Source organism: Neofelis nebulosa, chromosome 3 (assembly GCF_028018385.1).
Source record: "Neofelis nebulosa isolate mNeoNeb1 chromosome 3, mNeoNeb1.pri, whole genome shotgun sequence".
In the NCBI taxonomy this organism is placed as follows: domain Eukaryota; kingdom Metazoa; phylum Chordata; class Mammalia; order Carnivora; family Felidae; genus Neofelis; species Neofelis nebulosa.
The window spans coordinates 134,166,211-134,193,200 of NC_080784.1; the positions used below are offsets into that span (position 1 = coordinate 134,166,211).

Here is a 26,990-nt window from a genome sequence, read left to right on the forward strand (position 1 = left end):
AGAATCCAAAGCAGGATCCGGGCTCTGAGCTGTCAGCACAGAGCCCAACACAGGGCTTGAACCCACAAACCGCGAGATCATGACCTGAGCCGAAGTCAGACGCTCAGCCGACTAAGCCACCCAGGCGCCCCACAAAACATAGTATTTAATGATGAAGGAATGATATCTCACCTCTTTTGGTGTGTCCTTAGACGATAGTCAGTTAAGCATTTGTATATATATGGTTCAGAGGCTTGTTCCAAACAAAAACCTAAAAGAGCAGTGCTGCATGAACGACTCTAACCTTGCTTTTTTTTTTTTTTTTTTTTTTTTTGGAGACTGAGAGGGGAAATGAATATTAAGGGTCTCTTTCGAATACATTATGTCACTTATTCTCCACAACAATCACACAGGGAAGCCTTTCTAATTATCCTTTTTATAGATGAGGAAATGGAGCATTTGAGTAGCTAATAATGGCAAGATCTAATTCAGACCTCTTTGACTTCAAAATCTGTGTTCCTTCTTTTCTACCCTAACCTCCTTTTATACATTAGCAAAAACAAAACCAATTCACTACTATCAAACATCCATTTTTGCAGAAGGCTCTCTGGTGGACATGAAAAAGAATTACAAGAAATGATCCAGAAATTCTAACTTAGTGGATGGATGAATACATTAGAGTTAGTAACTGAGCATATACCACAAAGATAAATTAGGGTAGAGAACTAAATTATGTCTAAGCCAAGTAAGTATAACTGGGGAGTAACTGTGAGTGAATGAACAGAATTTCTGCTTTAATCAGTACAGGATTTAGATGACTACTTATGGATATCTAATAAGTCAGTTGACCAATGACAAGCATTTACTGAGAACCTACTTCATATATCTGTATGACAGCAGGGTGGGCCTACCAGGGCTTGCGGAAGGTAGCTGCTTGCTCATCTCCCTAGAAGAACTTTGTCAGAAGGCAGAGAAGTGAGAGAAGTGAGTTATACCAGAGCTAGTGTTCACCTGGACAGGTAAAGCAAAGATGTTTGGAGCCAAAAGAGATCTAACCAATGAAGTCATTAAGCCTTTGCTCACATGTCAAGGGTAGGTTCTTTCAAGGACCAGGAGACCTATGTCATGTCTTAAGAAGGCAAGTGGACAAAGGCAGAACCAGTTATATATTTTGTACAAAATGAAAATGCTAGGCCCTTATTCAAAATGTGTTAAGAATTTCAAAGACAACAACACAGAACACTAAACTGAATGTGGAGCCCTTCTAAAGTTGTGCACCATGAAGCTGGCCCTGACCTGAGTGAAAATACTCTAAGAGCAACATTTGCAAGTTAATGCAGAGCACAGAAAAGAAAGGAGCACATCAGCAAAGCAAGAAGAGTACCCTACAACACAAAAATGTATACCAACTAGGACAGCACAAAGTCTTGATAGAAAACTTTTCATGAAAGCCAAAAGGACTAACTTTCAGTAAAGGTGCCCAGGAGTTGTCCAAGACACCTTTACTTACATTGTCTTATTTATTCCTTTCTAAAATACTGAAAGGTGAGACTAAGCTATTGCTACAAATTGGGTTCCCTAGGAAGCAGGCTCTGAGACAGAGTTCAGATTTGGAGTTTATTAGGGAATGCTCTTGGCAACAACACATGTAGCAGGGATGGGAAAGAGGCAGGGGAGAAGTTGGGCTGTGATGGGGAGAACTTTGGCCCTCCACAGGGAGCTCTGAAATTGGGATGTCCCTTTAGTGTTGCTTTGTGTTTGTTTGATTTTGGCTTAACTAATGAGGCCTTTATTACTTCACAAACCAAAGCAAGGTGAGGTAGGTGACAGGTTGGTGACATCATGAGCATCATTGGAGAACAACAATGTCTATGAAAGTGACTCTCTTCTGTAAGTGGCCAGCAGAACTGAGATAAGGTCCTTTAGGACACAACTGGGTTAGGCATGTGCCCTCATTAGAGAGAAAGGTACAGGTTCCCATGAAGCCTCAGGCTGCCCATTACATTCTCTAGAGAGAGCACAGATGTCTACTTCCCTAAATAGGTTGAGGGTGACCACCAAGATGTGGCAGGTAGAACTGAGATGACTTGTGTCACAGAAACTGGCAGTGCCAATTTTGGCAAGGGCCCCAGGCAAGTTAGGAAGTACAATACAACTGCTGGAAGCTTCCCACATATCTAGAACTTATAGGGAGATCTCCCCACTGTGTATATTCAGATGTATGAGTTTCAACTTCAGGAACATGTCTCCCTCATAAAGGTTCTCCTTCAGTGTCATTATACTGAACAAGGAGATAGCATGTTCCCATGTTTCCTATATGTCTATGGCTTTGCTTCATGTGAACTTTCCTGTGCCCAGCGAGGTGAGACCTTCAGCTGAAGGCTTTCTCAAATTCACTGCACTCATAAAGCCTATCTGCTTTGTGAACTTTCTAGTGCTGGATCAGAGCAGACCATTGGCTGAAGACTTTCCTGTATTTGCCATGCACATGAGGCCTTTCTGTGTGGTGGTGAACTTTCTGGTGCCGAATGATGTTAGACCTTCAGCTGAAAGCTTCCTCCATTTGTTGCACTTGTGAGGCCTTTCTCTGATGGGAATTTTTTGGTGCTTAGCAAATCTGGCTCTAAAGGATTTCCCACATTCCCTACACTCATGACGCCTCTCTGCCATGTGAAGTCTTTTGTGTTGAATGAAGTCACCATTACTGGTACAGAGTTTCCCATATACTCTGCACTCATAATGCCTTGCTCCAGTGTGAACTCTTTTGTACAATAAGGCTAGAGCTTTGGCCGAAGAGTTTCTCATATTTGCTGCACTTACAAGGCTTTGCTTCAGTGTGAATTCTCTGGTGTTAAAGGAAAATGAAGATGTGGGTGAAGAATTTTCCACACTGGTTGCATTTATAAGGCTTTTTTCTCTGGTGTGGGTTTCTGAAGCTTAAAGAGGTTCAATCTTCCAGGGAAGGCTTTCCCACATTCATTGCACTCCTAAAACCTTTTGAAACCACTAAAAAAATGTAAAAATGGATGGAAATTAAGATGCACACGCTAATGCTTTACTAAGACCTGACTTTGAACACTCTTTTCCCCCTATTCCTCATTCTTGGAGCCCCCCTCTCCCCTCCACTTTGTTTTTCTGTAGACTCCTTTGTTCCAAGAACTTTGCATGAATGTTGACATCTCGCTGACCTTAATGTATACTTAGTGATGAGACTTAGACGGTCCGTGCCAGCGCTAGCCATGAGACCACCTTGAAGACGTAGGGCTGGCAGTTGGGACCAGATTACTATCGAAACCGCCCAGATCCCATATTTTCTTCTAAAACCGCTCAGCCTTTTACCCCGACGGGTCTGCAGCTTTGAAGGCATTAGTCTGCTGCAGCCTCCTTTGCCTGCCAAGGAAACAGAAACTATCGTTCCTTTGTACCCCAAACGCTGTCTTCGTGTTCTATTTTGGCTCCGGGGCACAGAGGTCGTTTTTCCACGACAGTTTCTGCAGCGCGGAAGATGCACGCCCTCTGGCGCCTGGCTCTGAGGGGCTGCTGAGGTGGAGCCGCCGCGAGGATTGGCGGTATCTCCCACCCCGCCGGGCGCCGGGCCGCGCAGGCCGAGCAGGCCGCGGGGAGCCGCACCCGACGGCAGCTAGGGCGGCGGGCTGCGCGCTGAGCCGGCTCCCTGCGCTCCCCGCGCTCCCAGGGCGGGGGCACTGCGCCCCGCGGCCGCTCCCCGGCCCTGCGGCGCCCGACCCTCATTTCCTTAATTCCCTTGGCATTTGCCGGACAGACAGTGGCTTTTCGATTCCTCTTTTCTCTTTTATTTCCTTTCCTAGTTCTTTCCTTCCTCTCTTTCTTTCCCGGGAGGCGGCTGGGACGAAACCTCCGCTTCAGACCTCTAACTGAAGTGGAGAGAACCGCCCCCGCATCCGCTCCAAAGCCCCGCTTTGGGCACCAGGCCTCTACAGCCCAGCACGGAGCGGTCAGCGGATGCAGACTGTTCGGAAAGAGGACACGACTGTCAGCTGTCGGCGGGGAGGCTGTCCCCTGCCTAGGGGGCTACTCGGAGACGATGGCAGATGAGAGCTGTGGTCTGGCAGGGCGCCCAGCGGCTGGAGGAATAGGTTCTTCAGTCCTGAAGGTAGGTTCTGGAAGCATAAGGCAGCATCCACTAAGTGTCAGCAACACTAAGATAAGGCTGAAAAGATCGAGGGATTTGCCCAGGGTCCCACGGGGGTTTCTGACCAGCTCAAACCCTCATTCCCAGGAACTGTTTCCGATTCATAATTTGTTAAAATGTATGGCCTGGGTGGCTATGTTAGCGCCAATGGACACTAGTTGCGGTTTGGACAACATTCCGGATAGAGTCAATCCTTAGCTAGTCAACACCAATCAGATTCTGTCTTTAAAATCTGTATTAAGGGATGGGCGGGCTCTCTGACTGTATAAGGGGAGGAGCTAGGATCAAGCTGAGCAGGCTGGTTTTTTTTTAGATAATGTGAGTATGCAGAGAGAAGATACTTCCCCAAAGGTGCACAGGAAAGTGGAGGGAGGAGCTGCCTCCATCCCCACAGAACTTCCATTCCAAACCCATGGCTAATCTGAGAGAATTGCTATACGGACCAAAACTCCTGCATGACAAAATACAAAAAGTAACTATTTGAGGGTGCTGGCTGGGGATTCAAATCTAACCCTATTTCATCCCAGAGTCCATTATTTTGCACTGCAGAAATAATCAGCATGTATATATTAGTAATTAGATGGGGGAAAAAAATTCATAGGGAACCTGAGAATGCCACAGCTGTTTACTGGAAGCCAGGAAGAATAGAATAATGGGAAAATGTGTCAGGGCAAGAAAGAGAGGACATAGTAAAAGCACACCAGACCAAGACAAAAGTTAACCAAACTCCTATGCTACATGCCTGACTGCATTTGAGGCTCCTACTTCCCCATTTCTCATTTACTGCATTCTACCGTCTGACTCCACCACACCAATGAAACATTCATTTCAAAGGTCCACAATGACCTCCGTGGATAAATACACCGAGTCCTTGTAGCTTTTTTTTTTTTTTTTTTTTTTTAAGTTTACTTATTTTGAGAGGGAGCATGCAAGTGGGGGAGGCGCAGAGAGAGAGGGGGAGAGAGCGAGAATCCCAAGCAGGCTCCGCACTGTCAGCATGGAGCCCAATGTAGGCCTTGAACTCAACAACCACAAGATTATGACCTGTGCGAGCTGAAACCAAGTCAGATGCTTAACCGACTAAGCCACCCAGGCGCCCCCTTGTTTTTATTTTATTTGACCTCTCTTCAGCATTCAGTGTTCCTGGCTACTCCCCTGGCGTTCAGTCTCCTCTCTTAGCTTTCTTATCACCTCTTTTGTGGTTTTCCTGCAAAATGTCCTGCAGGACAAGTCTCCCCTCCTGGATAAATTAAAACTCTTCAGCATTGCATAAAAGACCCTTTCTTTGTGGTCTGTTCTCTGCTACTGCTCCAGTGTAATTTCTTCCACTTCCAATCTCCTTCCTATGTTAAGCTTTATGCAAGTGTAGGTCTATTTTTCTCTCTCTCTGTAACACATCCCCCTACTTCTTTCACAGGCAAAGTTCAAAATTCAGACATCATTTCCTCTAGGATGTTTGTTCTGGGACTCCTCCCATGTGAGTTAAGTTCCCCTTCTATTTATTCCCATGACATCTTAATACTTAAGATTATTAATTAATTAATTAAGTATTAATTAATTAATACTTAATACTTAACTTCTATCCTAACACTTACTACCCAATATTATAATACTGTGTTTCCTTCCCTTTTTTCACCTTTAGTTTGTGGATTCCTCAAGGGCAAGGACTTGGTCTTCCTATATAGCCCTAATGGTTATCGCTGAGTGGAACATAATAGGCCTTCAAAGAAGTTTGGAATGCATGAATGACATAATTCAAATAGGGGAGAGTTATTATCTCCTTCCTGAGCCTTATTTTAAAACTTGAGAGTACCTTCCCCTTCCCAAAAGATGAATCATGGAAAGAAGCAGGATCACTGTATTACTGAGAGGAGTGAAGTCCTCAATTTCTTCAGTTACAACCCAATTGGATAGGTGGGCTGAACACCATTGTTTTAAGATCCTGTTCAGTCGGTGTTGGCAAGTTATGCTGGCATAGCTGAGAAAGCATGACTACAGTGCTTAAAGTGAGAAACAATTATGATGTAAGAAGATCCCAATCTAAGAGTCTTCTTAGGTGCTGCGAAGAACATCTTTCCACTGTGATGTTTCTCTGATGCTAAACCTGCTTTTAGAGATCAGATAAATGTGAGACACATTTCTAATGCCAAAGCTTAAAGCCCAACTCATGAGGGAATTCCTGCCCCAAAGTTCTTATGTAGAAACTGAGAGAAAATAGGAATCTGTTTTCTTATAAAGTTTTTTTTTTAATGTTTATTTATTTATTTTGAGAGAGAGAGAGAGGGAGAACATGAGCAAGGAGGGGAGGGGGCAGAGAGAGAGGGAGAGAGAGAATCCCAAGCTGGCTCCATGCTGTCAGCACACAGGCAGACATGGGGCTCAATCCCACGAACTGTGAGACCATGACCTGAGCCAAAATCAAGAGTCAGATGCTCAACTGACTGAGCCACCCAGGTGCCCCAAGAATCCATTTTTGTTTTGTTTTGTTTTGTTTTTTGTTTTTTAATCTAACCCTCTTGTTTTCAAGATTACACAGTTTGTTAGATGCCAAACCAGGAACTGGCTTCCAGGCTGTACCCCAGAGGTTGCTGTGTAGTTCTTTGAGGACAGGGGACAGGTAATTTTACTCAGGCATAGACAGACACACAGTGGGTACTCAATCTGTTGAATGAAGGAGGGAATGAATGAATGTGCTCTATCATAGTGGTGTAGATGTAAGGGAAGGGCACTGTCATTTCTCCAAAGATGGGAAAATTTAAAAGTTTGGGGGGACACAAATATTTATTTCAAAAGTAAACTTTATCAAAACAAAGGACGAAAAAATGTTTTGGATGTCAAAAAGGTGTATGTTAAGTTGCTGAATAATTTGTCACTAATTTCAAAGGATGATGGAGGGGCGCCTAGGCGGCTCAGTCGGTTGGGTGTCTGACTTTGGCCCAGGTCATGATCTCGCAGTCTGTGAGTTCAAGCCACGCATAGGGCTCTGTGCTGACTGCTCGGAGCCTGGAGCCTGCTTCAGATTCTGTGTCTCCCTCTCTCTCTGCCCCTCCCCTGCTCATGCTCTGTCTCTGTCTCTCTCTGTCAAAAATAAGTAAACATTAAAAAAAAATTTTTTTAAAAAAAGGATGATGGAAAATCATCTTCTGAAATGTTGACATGTCTGCATAAGAAGCACAAGGGCAAAATGCTTGAGTGTGAAGTCCCAGTTGCCTGAATCCTGCCCTCTTCACCTACATAACTGAGCAGGTTATTTAACCCATGCTATGAATCAGTTTCCTCATTTGCAAAATGGGGCTAATAACAGCACATCAGGTTGTCATGAAACAGTGAAATACACACAACCTACACAGTCATATGCCCATTTTCTGCCACTAGTTCCCGTCTATCTAGATGTTAGTTTTGCTTTTGGTAAATGTTTTCTTTCTATGGTTTTTTCCCCTTCCCCTTGTGTGCCTTTCTTTTCCTTTCACTAACCTTCTACTTTTTCTCTCTCTTCATTTATTTCTGTCTCTGCCTGACTGAATTTCTTCTTCATATTCTTTTTTACAAAAAATTTTTTATTTATTTTAAGAGAGAGAGAGAGAGGGAGTGCAGAGGAGGGGCAAAGAGAAGGAGAGAGAGAATCCTAAGTAGTCTCTGCACTCTCAGCGCGAGGGCCACGAACCGCGAGATCATGATGTGAGCCAAAATCAAGAGTTGGACACTCAACCAACTGAGCCACCCAAAGGCCCCTATCCTTAATATTCTAATACCTCTTCCTCACTTAAAAAATGATTGATGGCTATGAACTTTAGTATATCTACAGAACAAGACACTTAATAATAACTGTTAAAACCCTGTTTTCTTTTTTCCAAACGAATTTTTGATATCTGCCATGATCATGCATCTTTTTTTTTTTTTAACATTTTAAAGTCAGTGAATACATTTACGTTATTTTAGTTCTGTTTTTCTTCACCTCACATAACTTTATGTGGAAGGGGATCAGGATATGCCACTTTGACATAAGGATTATTTTGAGTTGAAGAAAACTGAAAATCAACAGATGTAGAAAGAAGCCTTCTTGGTGCCTCCTGTATCGCATTAAAAGCAGAAACTTCTTAGAAATGAGGCTGTCATAAATCCCTCTCCAGGATGGGCCTACTCCTAGAAGAGAGACCAAGAGTAATTCTGCCATAAATCAAATCCTTCGTGGCCATGAAGAAGATGGAAATGACCACTCACACATTCATAGACAAATATTATCACAAACTTTTTAATCTCCAGTTTGTTCTTCTAAAAACCCATTTGTCTTTCCTAAAGAAACTTATTTTTTCTTCCCAAAGAGGTCTTTTTTCCACTCTCCTCATTCCCCTACCAAGTTCAATAGAAAAATTTCTAACTTTAACCATTTAGCTTCTAGTTACTTCCATATGAATAACTTTTTTTCTCCTGTTAATCTCTCATTTGTCAGTATAGTTTGCAGGTCCCCAGGAACTATAGCTTAGAGGGAAGCAAAAGGTTTTCTTCCCCAGACAGTTCATATGCCATGCGTTAATGTAGACCATCTACTTGTTAACTTTTGTTGATTGTGATATCATATACTATAGTTTATGCTGCGTTCCCCTCTTGTGGGGCACATTGTTTCTAATTTTTGCTGTTTCAAACTCTCCTTCCCTTATGCCACTTTCCCTTGCCTTCTCTGCCACAGCAGATCTATACAAATGCACAAATGCATGATTATGTAAAATATATATAAAATGTACTATATTTCGTGTCTAGATCTTCAGCCTTGAGAAGAAAAGGAAGAACCAGGCAGTGTTGCCATCTAGAGAGTCTCTCTTCTCTAGGGAACTGATCTAGACACCAATCATAAACTTTATTGTACCTTGAATTCTCAGATTCTGAATGTTTATTAACAGCACAAATGTACCAGGCAATAAAGAGAGGTGGGGTCAGTCTGCCAAATAAAAATACTTCCTTTGATGTGAGCTTTCCTCTCTTAGAGCTTCTTGTGTCACCAATTCAGTACATAACAAGTATGAAGAGTTAACAAAGACAATTTGTCATAGTTAACTAATTTTCTAGTGTGCTGTTTGGCTTTTAAAATTTGGAAGCAGCCACCGAGGCAGATTTGGCATTTCGAGATTCTGCTACAAGTGTAATTTTATTTTTTCTAATGTTTATATATTTATTTTTGAGAGAGAGAGAGAGAGAGAGAGAGAGCGCTTGGACAAGTAGAGGAGGGACAGAGAGAGGGGGAGACACAGAATCCGAAGCAGGCTCCAGGCTCCGAGCGGTCAGCACAGAACCCGATGCGGGACTTGAACTCACCAACCGCAAGATCATGACCTGAGCTGTAGTTGGACACTTAACCGACTGAGCCACCCAGGTGCCCCAAGTATGATTTTATTTTGGGTGATGTTTATAGGCTCAGTTTATATTGTCATTTGTTTTATAATGCTGATTATAAAGCCTTAGTTAAATAATTACTGTGTGAACAGAACCATGCTGTTAGACTACAAAAGCCCCAAATGAGGTCCTTAACTCTCAGAAGCTTATAATTAATTGACAAAATGAGAAACCAAAGCTGTGAGTTCTGAGGAACTTGTAAATAATCATTTTGAGCCTTGATAATAAAGATATGGAACATAGAATTTTTGACTCTTAATAAACAGTTGCTAAGTCTTGGTTTACTTGTAAGCCTTAAAGGAAATTTGGAGCAACTGTTCCATACCCTGGAACATAGGGATAGATTATCACAAATTTCTCTGGATTCATTCTACAGAGTTCTGAAGACTCCATTACAAACCAGTAGCTAGAAAACAAAAAGTTTGGGATACTAGAAAAGGCCCTTTCATGATTTCCAATGGCTAAGCTAAGAAGTGGTCTCTGTTACTGCCTCTCAGACCCCTGAGAAATGGTTAAAGACAAGAAAAAATAGGACTGGCAAAATATTTATCTGGGACCGCCTTCCTTACTTCCATCCCTTGGTAACTTGGAGTGGATTCCTCTCCAAGGAATCCACTGATTCTGATAAGAATCATCTGTGTATGTAAAAGACTTCTGTTCTTTGAAGCAGGGATGGTGCTGGCTGCTTTCAACCTTTCCCTCTTTCCAGTTCTAAGGACTTCGGTCAACCTGCTTAAACAAGATTGGGGATTAAATTGCACCTACATTCTTATAGATATACACTTTTTGAAAGAAATGAAGAATTAATAAACATGATTTTTGCCACAACTTGTCACCTTTGGCACAGTGTTGCCCTTATAAGAAATACTTGCCCTCTGTCTCCGTAAAGAAATAGCTGGTGATTTCACAGAGGTTCTAGGAACTGTCAGTTTACTCCTAGTTGACTGCAAAATAATACACATAGTGGGGTGCCTGGGTGGCTCAGTCGGTTAAGCGTCCGACTTCAGCTCAGGTCACGATCTCGCGGTCCGTGAGTTCGAGCCCCGCGTCAGGCTCTGGGTTGATGGCTCAGAGCCTGGAGCCTGCTTCCGATTCTGTGTCTCCCTCTCTCTGACCCCCCCCCCGTTCATGCTCTGTCTCTCTCTGTCTCAAAAATAAATAAACGTTAAAAAAAAAAAATAATACACATAGTTAGATAGTGTGGTAAGTCAATGGAAGGACTTCCATTCAGTAAGTTTCTGTCTCCTGTGTTCTATCTTATTTAGCTTGGAGCCAGCGATTTTCAAATCTTGTTCCACAGAACCCAGGAGGGCCTCAGGCATTTTATTCTAAGTTTTTAGACGTTGGTTTTTTTGTTTGAGATTGGTGGTTATCTTTGACTCTTAAGCATATACAAAAAATACATGAATATATTCTTGTGAAAATTTGTGACTTTATTAAGTACACTTTATCAAGCCTCTGTCCAGTGGTATACTTGACACAATTCTGGGGACTAAGGATTTTTTTTATGAACAAAGCAAATGAAAATCCAGGCCCTCATAGAGCTTACATGCTAGTGGAAGGAGAAAAGCAAACATAATTAATAGGGAAATTACATGTTAAAAGGTGATAAGTGCTATCATCAAAAATAAGATGAGGCAGATCAAGAATGCTAGCAGGGGCGCCTGAGTGGCTCAGTCAGTTAAGCTTCTGACTGACTCTTGATTTCGGCTCAGGTCATGATCTCACGGTTCATAAAATTGAGCCCTATATCAGGCTCCTTGCTGACAGTGTGGAACCTTCTTGAGATTTTCTCTCTCTCTCTCTCTCTCTCTCTCTGTCAAAATAAATTAAAGAAAAAAAAAGGAATTGCAATTTTAAGTTAGAAGGTCAGGGCAGGCCTAATTGAGAAGTTACCATTTGAAGAAAAGCTTGAAGGGAATGAAGGAATGAGCCATATATATAATAGGGGAAGAGCATCCTGGGCAAAGGGAACAGGAAATGCAAAGACTCTGAGATGGGTCAGTGTATGTGTATTTGAGGTACTGCAAGGAGATAGGTCTGGCTATATTACAGCTAGCAAAGGGAAAATGAGATCAGAAAAGTAGAGGTGGGAGATACAGATTGTAAAGGTCTTTGGCTTTTACTCTAAGAGAAATAGGAAAGTATGAATACACATTAAACAACAGAGATGTATGTTGTCAACACAGCATCCCACCTCCTAATCCCATACTGCCCAGAGATTGCTGCCATTTTGGGTCATGATTCTCTAGAAGTTGTTTTTGTTTTTGTTTTTTGTTTTTGTTTTTGTTTTTTTAATAAAAAACCCACATAAGCGTGCCTGGGTGGCTCAGTCAGTTAAACGCCAGACTTCGGCTCAGGTCATGATCTCACGGTTTGTGGGTTGGAACTCCACATCAGGCTCTGTGCAACAAGCTCAGAGCCTGGAGCCTGCTTCGGATTCTGTGTCTCCCTCTCTCTCTCTGCCCCTCCCTTGCTCGCACTCTGTCTCTCTCTCTCAAAAATAAACATTAAAAAAAAAACCCATGTAAGGTTTTTTATATGGGTACCTATAAAAACATGTAATTTTGTTTTGTGAGGATGTGCATGTGTTTTAACATTTTGTATGTCCTGTGTTAATTAGCAATTTGCTTTTTACAATTAATTTATTTTGGAGGTCTTTCTTTGTCAAGACAATACATATATTTCTACCTCATTCTTTTAAACTGTTGAATACTCCATTGTATGCCTGCGCTACATTTTATTTAACCATATCCTTTCTGGTAAACAACTTGATGCTAATTTCTTTCCTTCTTTCCTTCTTTCCTCCCTCCCTTCCTCTTTTGACCTCTCTCTTCCTGCTACCTTCCTTCCTTTTCTTTTTCTCCTTTCCTTATTGAATTACTATTGTCTTAATAGTATATTTAATAACATAAAATTATATTACATGAAATATGGGAGAAAACTTTAAAATGAAAATTTGTGTTCCCTTTTGTCAAAAAAGCAATATGAATTTCCTAAATTGAGATCACTTAGATCTGCCTCAGTGGAAAAGAAGCTTCAGTGACTTCTTAAGCAAGGATTTATCTAACGTTTATTGCTCTGTAATAAGGGGAAATCATGAGAGCTTGAGTCCAGTTACTCTGAGCCTTGCTAAGAGTTCACTGGGTCACCTTAGCCAAGTTGACCATAGGTCTGTATCAGTGGGAAGTGAAGATCCAGGGTCCACAGTCTATGCTGGGTTGTCTCTTCTCCCCTCGATACCACCTGAACCAATATGGAATTCAGCCAGCTTGGCTGTTATAGGTCATGTGTGTTAGTCTTTTCTACACAAACTTGATGTCAGTTCCTGGAGTACAGGGACCATGTCTTACATTCCATTTTTTCCCCAACAGTGCCTAGCTGATTCTTAGAATCATCATTACTTATTTTTAATATGTATTTAAATTATCCTTAAAATTGTATTTGCAAAGTTAGCTCTATTTGGTTTAGAATAAACCTTGCAATAAAATTTCAGCCATGTTTATGGATTTATCAGCATTTCTTTTAAACGTACCATTGATGAGGAAGTTTGTAATTTTGCACTACTTTTTACCTTTAGGCCTTGCCCATATACAATCGCATCACTAGTATAATGCACACATGCTTTGCTTAATTATATTCCAGACAAGATATCTCTGCTTTGCCATGCTTACAGCACAGCAAAATGGTCAACTGTGCAAATGTCCTATTATTTCACTTGACATCATCATGTTTTCAGAATACAAAATGCCTATCTAATATGGTCTTACCTTCCTATTCTATTTCTGGCTTAGAAAAGGAGAACATTAGCAGGCTAGCGTGTTCTAAATATAGCCTCTGTCTCCTCTTCGGATCTCTGGTGGGTCTTTGCCCTGAAACCTAACACTGTCTTTGCTTTGTTTTCTTTCACTTCCTTTCAAATCTGTTGTCTTCCTGCTTGTACTTTTTTGCCAGAAGGCAGGGCCTATGAGAGGAGACCCCCCGATTTCGTCAGAGCTGGCAAAAGACAGGAAGTTTACACAGAGCAGAACTATTTGCTAGGATTGGTTTTGACCCTTCCTCAAGTTGTTGCTTGTGTCAGAGATACTGTTGTCAGGATTCTGTCGTGCAAAGAGAAAGATAAAAATATCTTTCTGACTCGTGCATTTTCTCCCTTTCCCATCCTCTTGCCAGGAACGCTGGAAATGGATCCCAGGCTGATTGGAGGCATTAGGTCATCAGTTTGAATCCCAGTGGTCGAGAAAGAAATGTGGGTAATAACTAGCTGATGGTGGAGAAGAAAGGAACTCAAGGAGGTATGAGAACCGTTCATTTTACCCTGGACATTTCCTCAAGGCTAGTTTTTCTGGAAAGCCTCCGTCTTCCTGGTTGTTGCAGGACCTGGCTGAGGAACTGTTCCATTTCCTCTCTGATTCTTTCTCTTGCCTCCTGAGGACTGGCAAAGGGAAGGTCCTGGAACTTTAAAGAGCTGCAGTGTCTATGGGAGAACCTGTAAGGAGAGAAGTCTTCTCAGTATCACCACTTCCTCTCTACCAAGGCTCGGGCTGCTTTCCTTCGAGCATCACACATCAAAAGTGAAGTGAGTCATCTGTTTTTAATTTTTCAAGTGTTCAAACTAAGTAGAGAATCTTGGTTCTATTTTGGTATGGGCTTTAACAAATGCGTCACATAAACCAGTACTTCTCATACTTTAACGTGAATATGAATCACCTGGACATTTAGTTAAAAAGCAGAGTTCTGTGGGTCTGGTTTGGGCCTGAGACCCTGCATTTCTGCAGGCTTGCAGGCAACCTCAGATCTGCTGGTTCATGGACCATGCCTTGAGTAACAAGGCCTTAAATCCTCTAGGCTTTTTGCTTTTCGGGGGAAAAGGATTGGGGGATGCTGGTGGAATGAAGGGACTTAACCCAGTACATGATTCATGTAGAGCACCTGAAAAGAAAATCAGTCACCTTCCCTGCCCTGGTTGTACCTGCTTTAGCAGACTATCTCTAGAATTTGGGGTTTCTGTTAAACAGGTTCTAGATGTGGGAAGCTAAGTCACCCCAAGTGAGAGAGAATGTTGGGCTGCTCCTTACACTGCATGGGTCACATTCAGCAGAGCCAGAAATCTTTAAGTGTTGTAATTTTTGGGATTAAGTGTCCATGTCATGCCTCAACCAGTATAGCTACTGGTCACTTTGAACATTTCAGCTTCAATTAAAAATTATGCATGCTTGAAAAATAACTGGTGTCCCTACCACCTACCATTTCGAGGTGAAGAGTGTAAGATACAGGAATCTATTACATGGTTTAAAGTCAGTTCGAGTAAGGAATATAATTAATAGGTTTTGTTTTCTTATGAGAGGCCTTTAAACTCTCCCAATAGTAGCTCCATCTTAAGTGATTCACATTTATCTGAAAGTCACTTTTAATCCAAGAGACAATCCAAAAGGAAAAAAATGAATAGATTGGAAGTGTACCTATTCTGTCCCTAGTTGAAAGGAGAAAATAGCAATGGGAGAAAAGAAGGGGGAAAGAAAAGAGAGTGGTGGCCTGGGATATCCTAGCTTTGCAAAATGAATAAAAGAAACCCACCCTAGATATCAAATTCTTACCCACACATGCATGAGAGTCCTTCCAGAATGGTAGCTTGTGTCTTCCTCAGCCAGAGAAATGTGCTAGAAACAGAATAAGTAAATATAAATTTTGATGAATGAACATGCTGAAACTATTTGTCATTAAGTTGAGGATTATGCAATGGAATCAAAGTTCAGAGGAATAGACAGGCCTGGTGAAGCCCAGGATGAACCCATTAAACCATCCAGAAAGGGGAGAATTGCTTCTGTTTGAAATAAACTTCAAATAACATTTCTTTCTATTATGGAGTATAACCAGAGGTGATATTTAAAATTTTAACAACCTGAGAGGCACAAACATTGACCAATCAGAACAGAAGCTACTGTAAACAGCCCATATAATAGCAAATGCTAGGCCGTAAGAATGCACAGGACTGAATATTGGCCTAAGCTATTACAGGTTTTAATGAAATATTTATGGGAGGAGAAATTATAAAGCTACCGATGAGTTCAGAGATATATAATGGTATTCCTACTACAATCTGCCAATACTCAGGCCCCATTTTCTCAGTGAGGACACTTCTCTCTTTTCCTGTCTTGTCAAGGCCAGGGCAACCCCTCATTTCAGCTGTGTATCTCGTACAACCTACACTAAAGAGAATTCTCTCTTAAGTCACTTCAAGACTCGAACTCCTATCCACTTCCTGAGTAGCAGGGAAGATGCATCAATTCTATTGTAACGAGTTGCAGCAGAAAATGAACCACGTTATCCTTCCATACAAAGCATTGTCACATACATTATCTTACTTGATTTTCACCAACATCGTGGGGTATAGGTCAAGGGGATTACTATTTTACCCTGACAGTTAAGAAATTGAGGCTCTGGTTAAGCAATTGCTAAAAGACACACAGCAGGTTAGTAGGTGTGTGGATTTGACCTGGGCCTGATTGCTTGAAGTTCAGGTTTATCATGTACTTTTACTCATCCTTTCAAGCATCCTCTCAGGACCTTTGACAACCTATATTGTTCTGTAGTAGGATCTTTTTTTTATGACATAATTTGAAAGCTTTGTACATTAAAAAGAATTCGCTTTCTACTTCTTTTGTCAAAATTATTCTCATGTTTGTCTTAAGCTTTGCCCCCATTAAGGCCTTTACTGCACAGGAATAAATGTTTTAGAGCAGTGAATCTCAAACTTTGTCATGCTTAAAAATCACCTGGGGAGCCTGCTAAAACTCAGATTCCTGGGCCCTACCTCCAGAGACTCTGACTCAGTGGGTCGGGGGTCAGGCCTGAGAATTTGCACTTCTAATAAGCTTCCAGATGAACCTAATGCTGCTAGCCAGAGACCATGCTTTTAGACTATGGGCACAGCTTCAGTATTTTTTTATTTTATTTTATTTTATTTTATCTTTTAATTTTTTTTAAGATTCTGTTTTTAAGTAATCTCTACACCCATCATGGGGCTCGAACTCACAACACCAAGATCAAGAGTTGCATGCTCTACCGACTGAACCAGCCAGGCACCCCTTCAGTAGGTATTTTAATATATATTTTTTAATGTTTATTTATTTTTGAAGGAGAGAGAGACAGAGAGTGAGCGGGGGAGGAGCAGAGAGAGAGGGAGACACAGAGTCCAAGGCAGGCTCCAGGCTCTGAGCTGTCAGCACAGAGCCTGATGGGGGACTCGAGCCCACAAACCATGACCTGAGCCGGAGTCGGATGTTCAAAAGACTGAGCCACCCAGGTGCCGCAGTCAGTATTTTAAAATAACATCTTCATGGTTTAGTGAGGGAGCTTAATGTGCTTAATAGCACAGATTATAGAGCCAGAATTCCTGAGTCTGAATATTGATGCCCTCACTTATACAAACTGTGTAATTCTGGGGAAGTTAACCCTTCTGTGCCTCAGTTTCCTAATCTGTAAAATGGAGACAATGACACTACTACCTTAGAAGAGAGTTGTGAGGATTAAATGGCTTAGCAGTGCCAGGCTCTCTCTATACAAATTTGCTCTTTTATTACTAAGTCTTGCTCAATTCATAATTATACTTTACAATGGAAACACGAGCAACAAGAATTCACACACATATCAGATGTTCTTTGATGTAGATGTTACCCATGACTTAATCATGAGCCAAACGTGCTCTTATGTTATTTGTGTGAGTCGATGTCCCAGGCTGTCAGTTAGCACTTCCCACCAAGGGGAGAGAGAGCAGACGATGCTGAGAAGTTGGGAAGAGCTTGGTCATTCAGGGCCTTTTGTGTCATCCTCAGGATTTGGACTTAACTCTAATAGTGATGAAAGCCATCAATATAGTTTGAAGGTGGGGAGTACAATCATAATTACATTTTAGGAGTTTAATGCTGCAGTTTGGAGGGTAGTTTGGAAGATGGTGAGGCTACAGGCAGAGGCTGTTTGAATGGACTGTTTGTGATCATCCTGGAGAGAATTAATAAAGGCTTGAACCAAAGCAGTAGGGTAAACTCAGAGCAGCTCCCATGGTTCAGGTGATGGAATGGAGCATATGTCATGAATCAGAAAGGAAATTTGATCTGTACTAAAACTCCTTAGCTTACACCTCTTCCCTATATTGAGACCCCTTGAGGTTGAGGACTGAGCCTAACTCCTATGTAGTCCCAGCCTCTGGCTCCCAGTAGGCCCCTGATAGATGTTTGGTGAGTGAATGGGTGAGGGAGAACAATCAAATCCTCTTGTGGTCTATAGGTTTCTGTGATCTGGCTCTTACTTATCTCTCCAATCTCACCTTTCTCCTCTCTCACCTTTATTCTGGTCACACTTGCCTTCCTTTGGACCTTTGAAAATGGTCCAACTGTGGCCTCCAGCCCAGAGTGTCAAACTGCTGCCTTTGGGGCAAATCTGTCCTGCCACCTGTTACTATAGATACAATTTTATTGGAACACACTTGCGACCCTTTGAGTGCGTCTTGTTTATGGCTACTTTAGTGTTATAATAGCAGGGTAGAGTAATTATGACAGAGACCACATGGCCTGTGAAGCCCCAGATATTTGCTATCTGGCCCTTTACAGAAAAAGTTTACTGATCCCTACTCTAGTTCTTTGAAATTGCTGTGACCTCTGATTTAAAACTCTAACCTCGACAAAACGACATTAATCAAAAAACTGTGGTACTGACATAAAGAAGAACATACAGACCAATGAAATAGAGTGGAGAGCCCCCAGATAAGCTCTAATGTGTGTGCACAAACGATTTCTGACAAGGGTGTCAAGACCATTCAGTGTGGAAAAGACAGTCTTTTGGAAAAAATGGTGCTAAGAAAATTGGACATCCACGTGCAAAAGGACTGTCAGACCCTTATCTTGCACCATAGAAAAAATTAAGTCAAAATGAACCACATGCCTAGACATGAAAGTAAAGAGTACAAAACTCTTAGATGAAAACATAGGAGAAAAGCTTCATGATGCTGGATTTGGCAGCGATTTCTTGGAAATGATACCAAAGCACGGGCAACAAAAGAAAAACTAGATAAATTGGACTTCTTCAAAATTAAAAACTTCTGTGTATCAAAGGACATTACTAAAGTAAAAAGGCAACCCACATAATGGCAGAAAATATTTGCAAATCATCTAATAAGGAGTTAATATGTAGAATATATAAAGAATTCCTACAACTTAACAACAAAAGCCAAACGACCCAATTAAAAAAGGGTGAAGGACTTGAACAACATTTCTCCAAAGACGATATACAAATGGCCAATAAGCACATGAAAAGATGCTTAGCATTACTAATCACTAAGGAAATATAAATCAAAACCACAGTGAGATACCACTTCATACTCAATAGATAGCCATAATAATAATAATATAATAAAAGGCACAAAACAAGAGCTGGTATGGATCTGAAGAAACTGCAACCTTTGTGCTTTGCTGGAAGGAATGTAAAACAGTGTTAGCTGCTATGGAAAACAGTTTAGCAGTTCCTCAAAAAATTAAACATGATTAATTTTTAACATGATCACTTCTGGATATACACTAAAAGAATTAAAAGCAGGCACTCAAATAGACATTTTATACTTCTATTCATAGCAACATTATTCACAAAAGCACAAAGATGAACACCAGAAGAATACCACAAATGTGGTATAAATTTACAATGGAATAGTCATCTTAAAAGTTCTGACACATGGATGAAACTTGGTGATATTACGCTAAGTGAAATATGCTGGTCATCAAAGGACAAACACTGTATGATTATACTTATATGAGGTACCTAATAGGAGTTGAATTCATAGAAACAGAAAAGAGAATAGTGGTTGCCACTGGGGCCACTGGGGAGTGAGGAGTTATTGATTAGCGTGTGCAGAGTTTCAGTTTGGGGAAATGAGAGAAGTTCTGGAGATGGGTGGTGGTAATGGATGCACAACAATGTTAATATACTTAATGTCACAAAACTCTACTCCTAAAAAATGGTAAATTTGGGGGTGCCTGGGTGGCTCAGTCAGTTAAGCGTCCGACTTCAGCTCAGGTCATGATCTCACAGAGTGTGAGTTCAAGCCCCACATCGGGCTCCTCATTGAGAGTGTGGAGCCTGCTTGGGATTCTCTCCCTTTCCCTGTCTCTCTGCCCCTCCCCTACTTGTGCTCTCTGTCAAAATAAAATAAACTTTAAAAATGGTAAATTTTATGTTATAGATATTTTACCACAGTGCATGCATGGCTGGTTCTTATTCAGTTTTCAGCTTAAAAAGTGGTATTTCTTCAAGGAGGACTCCCATTACTCTTTGTAACTTCCTTGTATCACATATCACTTTCTGAAGTGACTATATATATATTTGATCATCTGTCTTCATAGAATGTAAGCTTCCTGAGGATAGGGTCTTTGTCTAAGTCAAAGCTATATCCTAACACTTAGTTCTTGGCACATCACAGATGCCCAGTAAATATTTGTGGAATAAACTACAGTATACTCTTGAACATCATGAGTTTGAACTGTGGGAGTTTACTTATACATGGATTTTTTAGATAAATATATTGGAAAATTTTTGGAGATTTGTAACAATTCGAAAAAAACTCATAGATGAACTGCATTGCCTATATATATCAAAAAATAAAGAAGTTAGATATGTCATGAAAGCATAAAATATATGTAGATACTATTTTGTCACTTACTACCATAAAATATACACAAATGTATTATAAAAGGTTAAAATTTATCAAAACTGATGCACACAAATGCAGACCATACATGGTGGCGTTCACGGTCAAAAGAAATGTAACCAAATGCGAAGATGCAGGATTAAATCATAACTACGTAAAATTAACTGTAGCACATACTATACTATGCAAGAATTTTGTATCCATCTCTCCTAGCTGTGATGGTGAGCTTAAGTGTTGCCAGTATCCACTTCGAATGCTGTTCGTGATGATGGTCTTCATATGACTGGGTTTTCTCTCCAGTATATTGTGAATCACAGTAAAATGTTTTCTCTCGAGGTTCTTGCATGTTTTTCACCATGCTTAGTGCCACACTATAAACCTTGAATAGTGCCATGGGACCCATGCAAAGTGCCACTAGTGATGCTCAAAGTGCTTCTAAGAAGCAGAGGAAAGTCATGACATGACAAGAAAAAGTTGAGCTGCTTGATATGTACTACATGTAGATTGAGGTCTGCAGTGTGGTTGCCTGCATTTCAAGATAAATGAATCCAGTGTAAGGAACATAGTAAAAAAAAAAAAAAAAAAAAAAAAGGAAATTCATGAAGCTGTCACTGGAGCTACACCAACGGAGGTGAAAACTTTGTACTTGTTGCAAAATACCTTTTTATCTCCTATTGAAATGCAGCTCTTATTTGGGTACAGGATTAGTATAAGAAAGGCGTACCTATAGACTCAAATATGATTTGAGAAAAAGTGAGGTCATTATATGAAAACTTGAAGCAAAAGGAAGAAGAAAGATCTAAAGCTGGAGGATTTAATGCCAGCAAGGATGATTTGATCATTTGAACAAGAAGTTTGGCTTGAAAAATGTCAAGAAAGCAGGAGAAGCACCAACCAAGAGGCAGCCAGATGCATTCTCAGACACAGTTTAAAAAAATCACTGAGGGGGTGCCTGGGTGGCTCAGTCGGCTGAGCATCCAACTCTTGGTTTCAGCTCAGGTTGTGGTCTCACGGTTTGTGAGTTCAAGCCCCGTGCTGGGTTCTGCACTGGCAGTGTGGAGCCTGCTTAGGATTCTCTCTCTGTCTTCTACCCCTCCCCCACTCACTCTGTCTCTGTCTCTCTCAAATAAATAAAATAAAACTTAAAAAAAAAGTCATTGAGGAGAAATGACATCTGCCTTAACAGGTTTTTAATGCAGACCAAAGTGCCCTATTCTGAAAAAAGTGTCACAAAGGACATTTATTAGTAAGGAAGAGAAGCAAGCACCAGGATTTGAGGCAGGAAGGCATAGGCTAATTCTATTTTGTGCAAATGCAGTCGGGTTTATGATCAGAACTGCCTTATCTATAAAGTTGATAATCCCCAAGCCTTGAAGGGGAAAGATAAACACCAGCTGCTACTGTTTTGGTTGTACTACAAGAAAGCCTGGACAAGGATTGGTTCCTTTTTCTGGATTTGTTCCATCAATACTTTGTTCTTGAAGTCTGGAAGTACCTTGCCAGCAAGAGACTGCCTTTTAACATTCTTTTGATTTTGGACAATACCTGTCTACTCAGAACCCCATGAGATGTTGAAGCAGTCTACTTGCCCTCAAACACAATGGCTCTAATTCAACCTCTAGATCATGGAGTCATAAGGATCATTAAAGTTCATTACACACAGTACTTTAGGGAAAGGATTGTCAATACTATGGAAGAGAACTACAATAGAGAGAATATCATGAAAGTCTAGAAGGATTACATCATTGGAGATGCCATTGTTGTTACAGAAAAAGCCACGAAAGCCATCAAGCCCCAAACAATAAATTCCTGCTACAGAAACTGCCCAGATGCTGTGCCTGACCTCACAGAGTTTACAACAGAGCCAAGGAAATCATGAGAGAGATTGTAGATATGGCAAAAAAGGTGGAGGGTGGTTGTGGTGAAGGGTCTCAAGATCTGGATCTTGGGAAATTTAAGAGCTAACAGACATCACACCAGAGGAATTAACAGAAGATGACTCAATGGACATGAGTGCTTCCAAACCAGTGCCAGATGACGAGGAGGAAGATGTAAAAAAAAGCAGTGCCAGAAAACAGACTGGCATTAAACAATCTGGCAGAAAGTTCTGACTATCCAAGACTGCTTTGGAGTTCTTTTACAGCATGGAACCTCTGTGATATGGGCACTGAAACTAAAACAAATGGTGGAAGAGGACTGGTAGTATATAGAAACATTTTTAGAGAAAGGAAGAAGCATGAAAGTCGGACAGAAATTACATGTGTTTCCATAAAGTTGCACCTAGTGTGCCTGCCTCTCCTGCCTTCCCTTCTACCTCCCCCATCTGTGTCTCCCCTGACACAACAAGACCAACCGACCTCTCTTTCCTCCTCTTCAGCCTACTCAACGTGAAGATAAGGAAGACCTCTGTGATGATCCACATCCACTTAATGAATAGAAATAATCATCATGATGTACAGTTACTAAATATCTGTCGTGTATGTCTGTGTGTGTCTTTTTGTGAAGATCTAGTAACTGTATAACAAGAGCTGTATTGAGACATTACGTGTCATTATCATCATTGCCTGAGCGTTCATCGTTCATCATGTAGAACATTGTATGCAAGAATTGTATGGAAGTGGATAGCCTATCCTTACACAGGCATAACATGAGTGATATTTAATGTAAAATTAATATTGTGCTGGCTTTCTTACTGTTTTACAACTTTGCCTTCAGCAGATTACATTACTGTACTGGATGCTTCTCTGTCTCTGTCTGTGTCTCTCAGTCAGAATAAGTATATATCAGCCTATCATTACAAGTAAGTGTTTTTTTAAAAAAATGTAACACTGTTTTCAATACTGTATTATGGGGGGACACCTGGCTCAGTAGGTGGAGCATGTGATTCTTGATCTTGGGGTCGTGAGTTCAAGCCCCACACTGGGCCTAGAGCTTACTTTTTAAAAAGGGGACAAAAAAAATAAAAAAATAAAATAAAAAAGGGGACAATACTGTATTATGAATATGACTATAATGCTGTATGCCATAAAAATTTTATAGTGATTGATTCATTAGTATATTAGCTAGGCTATCACGAAGCAATCATACTGGTTACACTAGGCTACCACAGAGCAATCATACTGCTGCTGCTTCATTATCAATGCATGATTATACTGATAAATAAAAATAATTTCTTTTTCACATTATCTTTTCATTTTTGTTAATTTTTGAAATGTTCATTTATTTTTGAGAGAGAGAGAAAGACGGAGCACAGATGGGGGAGGGACAGAGAGAGAGGGAGACACAGAATCCGAAGCAGGCTCCAGGCTCTGAGCTGTCAGCACAGAGCCTGACATGGGGCTCAAACTCACAAACGGTGAGATCATGACCTGAGTTCAAGTCAGACACTCAGTCGACTGAGCCACCCAGGCGCCCCTATCTTTGCATTTTTAAAGTCTAGTTTTAGTGATATATATAACATCTGTAGTGTTTTGTATCATATAAGATAATATTGAGGTGCAGCCACTCTGGAAAACAGTATGGGGGTTCCTCAAAAAGTTAAAAATAGAGCTACCCTATGACCCACCAATTGCACTCTAGATATTTACCCAAAGGATACAAAAATACTGATTCAAAGGGATACATGCACCCTGATGTTTATAGCAGCATTATCAACAATAGCCAAATTATGGAAAGAACTCAGATGGCCATCAATGGATGAATGGATAAAGAAGATGTGGTATATAAATACAACAGAATATTACTCAGCCATAAAAAACAATGAAATCTTGCCATTTACAATGATGTGGATGGAGCTAGAAAGAATAATGCTAAGTCAGAGAAAGACAAATACCACATGATTTCGCTCATATGTGAAATTTAAGAAACAAAGAAATGAGCAATGGAAACAGACAGAGAGACAAACCAGGAAACAGACTCTTAACTATAGAAAACAAAATGATCAGTCCAGAGGGAGGGTGTGTGTGTGTGTGTGTGTGTGTGTGAGTGAAATAGGTGATGGGGATTAAGGAGTGCACTTGTGATGAGCACTGGGTGCTGTTGGGAAGTTTGAGTCACTGTATTGTACAACTTAAATTAATATTACACTGTATGTTAACTAACTGGAATTTAAATAAGAACTTAAGGGGCACCTGGGTGGCTCAGCTAGTTAAGGGTCCAACTCTTGATTTTGGCTCTGGTCATGATCTCATGGTTCGTGTGATCGAGCCCCATGTCAGCCTCTGTGCTGGGTGTGGAGCCTGCTTGGAATTCTCTTTCTCCTTCTGCCTTTCCCCCTGCCTCAGTAAATAAATGAATAAATAAAAACTTCTAGGAAAAGGCAATATTGATGTAGACACTGAGAGATTTTTCATCTTGTAAACAATGTAAATTTAGAGTATCAATAAATACAGTACAGTACTATAAATGTATTCTCTCTTCCTTATGATTTTAATAGCATTTTCTCTAGCTCACTTTGTTGTATATAATGTATGAAATATGTGTTAATGAAATGTTTATGTTATCAGTAAAGCTTCCGATAAACAGCAGGCTATTAGTAGTTAAGTTTTTGGGGAGTCAAAAGTGGTATTTTCATCTGCAGTGGTGGTGGGTACCCCCAACCCTCAAGATGTTCAGGGGTCCATTATAATAAAACCAGCTTAATGAGAAAAAGAGAAAGGGCTCCACCTGGAGGTCGTATTAGTAAGTGGGTTCTGTGGGAGTTTTAAAAGTACAATATTCAGGGGCGCCTGGGTGGCTCAGTCGGTTAAGCGTCCGACTTCAGCTCAGGTCATGATCTCATGGTCCGTGAGTTCGAGCCCCGCGTCGGGCTCTGGGCTGATGGCTCAGAGCCTGGAGCCTGCTTCTGATTCTGTGTCTCCCTCTCTCTCTCTGCCCCTCCCCTGTTCATGCTCTGTCTCTCTCTGTCTCAAAAATAAATAAACATTAAAAAAAATTAAAAAAAAAATAAAAGTACAATATTCAAAAATCAAAGCCAAACTGAAAATCTAACTTCAGTAGTATTAGTTGTGATGGTGGCGTGAAAGGGCCTGAGAAAGAAATGAATCAAACGTATTTCTGTAAAGTATTTCCGTATGAAGTCCCTTCTTTCCATATTAACTCCCTTCTCAGTCTCCCAATTCCTAGACCTTCAGCAATTCCTCTCCTTCTTCTGCATGTATCCTCTATTCATTTACTTCCTGTCTATGGCTGCTTTCATGCTACAGTGCCAAAATGGAGTGGTTGCTACAGCAACTGCATGGCCCACAATCCTCAAGTGTTTACTCTCTGGCCTTTTACAGAAAAAGCTTGCCAACCAATCCCTAATGTAGATAAAGATAATAGACTAGATATGTTTATTTACTATTCCTCAAGAACTTTCATGATACTCATTCAAATCAATTTATAAATATTTTTTGAGTGCCTACTATGTTTCAGGCACTGTCCTAGGCACCAAGGGTAGAAGAGTGAATGAAATAGAGAACCCTGCTCTTGTAAAGTTCACCTTCTACTGGGAGAAGACAGATAATAAACAATAATGAAATCAATAATATAGTATGTTAGAAGGTGAGAAGGGCTAGAGAGAAAAGCATTGTAAGGGAAGGGGTAATCAGGAAGACAGAGGGAGATTTTGCAATTTTAAATAGAGTGGAGGTGGGATGCCTGGGTGGCTCAGTCAGTTAAGCATCTGACTCTTGATATTGCCTCAGGTCATGATTTCTCAGTTTGTGGGATCAAGCCCTGCCTCAGGCTCCGTGCTGGCAGCACAGAGCCTGCTTGGGATTCTTGCTCTCCCTCTCACTCTGCCCCTCCCCTTCTCATGCCCTCTCTCTCTCTCAAAATAAATAAACAAAAAATAAAAATAAAAAATAGAGTGGAGGAAAGAATTTAGGTAGAGGAAATGGAGTCAGGAGAATGTCTAGCATGGTAGAGAAACACCTTAGGAAGTCAGTGTGCATAGAAGAACCATTCTTTTCCATGGTCCCCACACCTATGCACTCTGGCTCTGTGCAATATTGGCTGCTGGTTTATAGCATACATCCTGTGCTGTAGGACAATATCCTAGCATTACATGGGGTACCAGCTGGCCCTACAATTGAAACTTCAACAGGCCAGATCACTGTTCTATCAAGCTTCTGCAAGATGGAGGACTTTGAAAGCATGAGCCTATCTCTAAACCTGTTTTTTCATAACCTATGACCATAGTCAGAGACAGTTATATGGGATACCATGGCAATGGATTAGACATCCTGTAACTTCAGGATACTAGGGATGGCAGAAGCTCTGTAGGCAGGGAAAGTAAATTTTTACCCAGAATATGAAGCTATCCCTGAGAACATAAATAATGGTTCCCTTTATGATGAGGAGAGTTCATCATAACCAACTGCTACTAGGTAGTCACCTGCCACCCTGGACATTGGTACTGTATCAGTACCTTAGTATTGGCTTCTGCTGTTGACAGATTGGGCACTCAGCAGTAGTTAAAGGCAAAATGGTCTTGGGGAGCTAAAAACCATGTTGTTATCTCACACTTCCTTCCATGCTGCTATGGCCACTTTGTGTGTGGATGTGTTAAGCAAGCATTGGGATGCCTGGAGAAAGAGGCTTCCTTACATTCGCAAAATAGATCCTCTTGATTATCTGATTTTTGACAGCCTTTGCAATCATGGATACCCTCTATTGGATATATACTTGACACTTAAATATTCTCACATTCCAAGAGGCCCATATGCAGTCCATCTTGTCATCTAGCTCCTAGCTGTCTGTCCAATCCAGCAG

At 40.9% G+C, this 26,990-nt stretch overlaps 1 protein-coding gene across 3 annotated transcripts in view; it reads left to right on the plus strand.

Annotated features, from left to right (window-relative positions):
* Nucleotides 1–13,985: 13,985 nt before the first annotated feature.
* The window catches only part of ABCG2 (ATP binding cassette subfamily G member 2 (Junior blood group)), a 131,335-nt gene continuing 118,330 nt past the window's right edge, over nt 13,986–26,990 (plus strand). For 2 of the 3 annotated variants that reach the window (XM_058721941.1, XM_058721948.1), the window contains exon 1: nt 13,986–14,117. The gene's annotated coding sequence lies outside the window, so the exon portion shown is untranslated. The remainder of the gene's footprint in view (nt 14,118–26,990) is intronic. The other variant, XM_058721946.1, reaches the window with a different exon arrangement.